The following is a 6,000-nucleotide window of genomic DNA, read 5'->3' as shown; positions in this document are numbered from 1 at the left end:
TTGCCAAACGGCTGCAGGCTATAATCAAAAGGTGTCTAGATACATATATGTCTAAGTAACATGGCTATGTGCTACTAAATAAGATCGTTACAGCAACACCTGGTGTAAAACGGTGCGGTTAGCATTTCTATCCCGAAAATGATACAGGATAGAAGAAAAAAGGGAATGTAGAGTATTATCGAATGAGTATTAAAAGACAATCTCGTGTTCATGAATGTTAAAAACAGAACGTTTTAAACGCGTATTTGTTTCTCGCAGTTTTCTATACTGTGAGGTGATGAAACAATCTTAGAAGAAAACAACTAGTTATCACAAGATATCTTTATTTTCGATGTTCAAACTTCTCTCCGTCAGCTGAAATGCACATCTGGACCCCCCTCCTTGTTAGAACTTAACGTGCACATATAGCATAGCGAGTGACGCGTTTGCACAAGCATCATTAATTATGTTGTTAAAGGTCCTGCAATGTTTGCGGAGGGGTCGCATACATCTGTTGTTTGAGGTATCCCCACAGGAAAAGTCACACTGGAGTCAGGTAAACGTGGAAGCCACTCTTCGAAACCGCAGTATCCGATTATTCGTTCTCCGAATTTTCCCATCAGGTACTGGCGATATCTTGTGCAGGCGCGCGTCATGTTGGAATTATCCATTCTGGAGTTGAAGCAACGGCAAATTCTCAGCAAAATCGGATATAACGTCTTACAGAAGTTCTAAATATCATACGGCCGTTCCCGTACCCTGCTAAAATATTGGGAATATTGCCTCAATTAGCCTATTATTGTAAATACCACATCAAACATTAGTATAAGGATAGACTCTGCGGGATTTGAATCACACTTCTCTCGATTATCAATTACAAGGGATATCACTTGCGGTATGCGGGCTTTTGCTTCGTGCGAAAGATAATCTTGTTTCGTTGAAAGATAATCACATGTTTCATGTCTTCTGCATCGACAAACCTAATGTCCCTATAGTGCCACCCGAACTAAAAAGGTGGTGAGCGATAATTGGTCATTACCAGGATTTGAAGATTGGGTTCCCTTATCACGAGTCGCCCTTTAAAAGGCGGGAGTAAATAAGGTATTTTCTTCCTCCTTTCTGCATGCTTCCGCGGTGTTACTGGAAGCACACTCGACGCATATGCAGGATGTCCAAAGTTGGAATCCCGGCGAGTGCACTGCGCATTTTTCACCTCGTTGGATCGATAAAACCTGATGATTCTACAGATGTATATGCATGTATGCATATAAATGTATTCCATGTGTTATGAAAAAACAACGGCATCTAGAGCAATCATATTTTTTTAGAGCCATGAGGTTATATTAAAGCAGGAGACCTAAAAAATGTGCAATGCTCTCGGAGTTGAACTCTGAACCTTCGAATACGCGTCAAGTGTGCTTCCAATTATAACATGAAGGTTCTTCGGCTACCTTTCTAACAATCACGTATTCCAGTGTCGGTTTAAGTTTCATTTGAATTGTTTATTGATACACATATCTAAAGACTGAACTAATGGTGGTAATCTGCCTGGAATAACTGCTATATCTGAGTTACACTCTTTCATTAATTTCTTTGTATTATCCGTTAGATAGGATGAACATGTCCGAAAATAAGACTTTCTGGATTATTTAACTCAACAGGACGCTTTTGAAAATATCTCTTATTCAAAATTTTACTCCATTTTACGTCCTTCCATCCTTTCCAGTGAGCATGAATGAAAACACTATTTGGGAAATTACATTTTGGCATAGCTTTCCTTTAAAAACAACTATGGGTTTTAATTTTGTACCGTCCTCTAAGTATAAAACCTATACGCTGAAGTGAGATTTTTCGTAACCTATTGCTTTATGTTAACCGTTTTTGTTCCTTTCACATCAATTGTTTTATTTTCTGTCATATGAAACTTTACTGGCGTTTCATGCATATATCCAGTTTGTGACAGAAAATAATTTTTTTGCCTTCGTATGTCAATAATATACTTCTGGAAATTTATCAATTTGTTGTCTAAATCTTTCGGAAACCTTAGTGAAACTTTTGTTTGTTTCGAGTAGAACTAAATTATTCCCTGCCATAAATCACACCAACTCAAAGATTCTTTAAATTTTGTCCTTCATCTGCATTCGTTTTTGCTCACTTTAAGGCAAATAAACGTACTCTGTGCCTTGTTACAATTAATACATTTTGGCGATCTTCTAGGATCCAGTTCACAACACTTTCTTCTAGGATAGGTCATTTTGTTACTCTCCTATGCAAAACGCAGGCATTGTGATTTTTTATTCATTGGCATTGTGATTTCATTTTTCTCCCACTCAAGTATACAGCTTTCACTGACACCACACATCCTTGCTGCAGCGCGAAGTCCATGTTTCTTCGCAAATTGGATATCTTTGTTTTCGAAACCAGTACTGTGTTTGCTTCGTTTAGCAGCAGCCATATATACTAATAAACGGAACATTAGACCAACTGCATTTCAACTAAAGTAAATGCGATTTACTAAAGCCTTCGATGTTCACTTCAAAATCACGGATTTTAATGACGAGAGCAGAGTTTTTTAAACTATGGCTGGCGACCCCAAATGGGGTCCATTTCGATTAAAAACTACTTCTACTCGGCGAAATTTGAGTCGTAGAATGGAAATATGGAATTTTGTATCAAAATACCTATATTAGAACAATGCTATATATAAATCTAATACATATCCTAAATCGCACTTTCGAGACATGAAAAATGGGGTCCATTTCGATTTCGAAGATTCAGTTCGATAGTTGAATTTAAAGAAACTGCATTCTTAAGCTTTTAAAAAATTACATAAATTGACATTAACGAGATTAGACTTTTAAAGACATTACATTGATTCATATGAATGAGATTCATTACCTGTTATATTAAGTGCAAAAGGAATATGTAAAGCTGTCTAGCGATTCACATTTAAAAGTTTAGTTTTCACAATAATTCTTGATGAATTCTATATCGGAGTTAGAACTAGATTTCTCCCTATTTCTGAAATGGGATTAAATGTTCTTCTCTCATTCAGCACATATTTTTATAAAACTATTTTTTCAGCTTCAACGCTAATTAAAATCAAATGTCGTTCAACGTTGAAACATGTTGAATATGCTTTATGTCCAGCAGTTTCAAATATAGCAACGACGTTTTAATTTGTTATGCAGCAGGAAAACAAGCACATCTGTCTCATTAGTATTTCTTTAATTTTTGTTTGCTTAAAATAACTTCTAAACTACTTTCTTATATGCGTATTGTTTACCAAAGAAGTAAATTATTTACGGAAGGATATTTACTTTTATATCTTTATTTTATATTTAATGTCTGGGATCGCGAAAAAAATATCAGCGATGAAAAGAGGTCGCGATCGAAAAACGTTTAAGAAGCCCTGGACTAAAGAGAAAACATCTGACTCCTAATTTCTCGAATTCATTCTGGTCAGAAATGCGTTCTTACATGAAATTGTGTCACCCTTTTCTCGAAAATCTGGAATAACATTCTTGTGCACATACGTATTGAATACAAGCCATCCTGTTTGCAGAATTATTTACTCCCTAAAACACCCCCCACACCCCACACATTACTGATCCCCTTAATCGCATTGCCAATTCAGTATAGCATTGCAAGAAAGCCTGAAAAAAATCTTCGAATGAATGCTTTGAACATCGCACATGTACATTTTAGGTTTTGTAAAGAAGATTCTCGTTATACCGAGAATATACCTAAAATTTTTAAAATGTAGTCTGAAATTAGAAGTGCGCATTATACGCCAGGATATATGGTACCTAAAATTGACAATTTTATCTATTTAAAATATTTCTAAAAGAGTTATGCTTTTTAAAATTCGTACACTGCAGGAAGGGGGGAAAAGGGGGGACAGCTCTGTATCTCCCGTTCTACTGGGCCGATTGACGAACTTGCGTTTTTTATGTCTCGAAAGCGCGATTTAGGATATGTATTAGATTTATATATAGCATTGTTCTAATGCAGGTATTTTCATACAAAATTCCATATTTCCATTCTACGACTCAAATTACGCTGAGTAGTAGTAGTTTTTAAAAAATTAGCTCTCAAAATTTTAGCTCCTCAATGTTAATTGAGTTTGGTATATCTCTCTTTTTCTATTAAACTTATTTGATTCTTCCTTTCACATTTCGAAATTCAAGTTCATTCTAAATAAAATTCACCCATTTTTTATAATTTATTTTCAAAATTTGTATTTTTAAATAATTTCTTAAAGTAGATGTATTTCTAAGCATACCTGCAAAAAATTACACTTTTTTATTCAAAATTTCCGAAGATATACGTGAATTTATATATTGGTGCGCTTTGAAATTTCGCACATTTGTTGAAAGGAATAAAACATCAAATGTAATTTAGACACTTTGCTAAAATTATTTGAAAGTACGAACGATGTGACTTTTTTTCCGCTCCTGAACAATGTAAAAAGATAGGAACGAGGTGCCTTTTTTTTTCCGCTCCGAGATAACGGAAGGGAGAGGTAAATTGGTTGCCATACATTAAGAAGTTCGCCAAGTGAATTATTCTTGGCTCAAACTGAAAAAATTGCGCCAAGATAAATTTTTGAATTTCTCCGTTATCTAGTTAAACTTCCGTGGCATCAGAATCCTCCGTCTTCATCCGACAATTATAACAGTGCTAAAGGATGCTTTGAAAAACTTGCTAATAAATTTAAGACAGATCCTTCTTTTCTTAATCAGTATGAGGAAATTATTTTGAAGCATGTTGCAGAAGAAATAGTAGAGAAGGCTGGTTTAAATATGAATAAAAATTTAAAAAATTAAGTTTATTTTATGCCTTATTTAGCAGTAATTTGTGGTGATAGCTCCAAAAATGAGAATTATTTTTTTATGCCTTATCTAGTGCAAATCAGACCAATGTTTCTCTTAAAGACACTTTGAATCCAGGTCCGAACTTAACAACAGATCGGTGAGCGTTCCTTTTGCAATTTAAATTAAACAGCTAATGCTGCAGGTGCTTTTCTGCAGGTAGTATTATTTCCGAATGAAAGAAACGCTGTCAGATTTCTTAGGATTAAGAATGACACAAGTATAGAATCAGAAATTTTACGAATGAATTTTGGGATAAGATCGAGTCCATTCCAGAGGCGTAGCTAAGGTTTTAAGTACCCGGGAACACCTAAAGATTTTGCGCCCCTTTCTGTGTTCCAAGAATGGAAAACATTTCATTCCGCAATGTGTATCATCAATTTGGCGCCCCCTGGATGCTGCACCCGGGGACAGATGTCCCCCTTTGCTCCACCCTAGCTATACGCCACTGGTCCATTCTTACTAAATGTGACAATGAAACATAGCATTAAAAGTACCATTACACATGCACGGGTTCGTCATGGACTAAATGCACACAGAAACGATAATGGCTTGGGGAAAAAAAAAAAAAAAATACTTTACAGTTCTGGAATACTTTACATTCTTCGCAAAAGCACTCGTACAGTTCTTACTCTTATATGGGAGATCACAATCACTAGTTACCACTTCATACCATTAAGAAGTTTAAACAGAAGAACATATAAAAGACCTCGAATGCGTAACTTAGCACAGTGCTCCCTCAATACTCTTAATATTCTGAACTAAACTAAATTAATTCTCTCTCCGGTCTTACATAGCTTTTCCCCGTCCGGCGAGAATTTCCACTACCTTCCATTTCCGGAGCATTTACAATTACATAAGTATAAAAAAAAATTTCAACAAACGATTGCCAAGGTTTGCGACACTTGACGATTTCTCATTAAATTTGGCGACCAGAATTAGTTGCCAAAACCACAGCCAGCTTGGCACTGCCTACCGTTTACCTCAATATTAAACGGACTTGCCCTGTAATCCAATTTTTCCGCGACAATTCACACTTTTGAGGCCTTTGTTGTTATATTATGCAAGAGCTATTACAATTTACATATAATTTCACTACAATTATTTTCATATAAACAAAATTCGAAGCATTGCCCCTTCCCAAAAT

This window comes from Stegodyphus dumicola, chromosome 12, assembly GCF_044657685.1.
Source record: "Stegodyphus dumicola isolate Sdum_Otavi_A_Nest chromosome 12, ASM4465768v1".
Lineage (NCBI taxonomy): Eukaryota > Metazoa > Arthropoda > Arachnida > Araneae > Eresidae > Stegodyphus > Stegodyphus dumicola.
The sequence above is the reverse complement of the archived record's forward strand: the minus strand, read 5'-3'. Positions refer to the sequence as shown.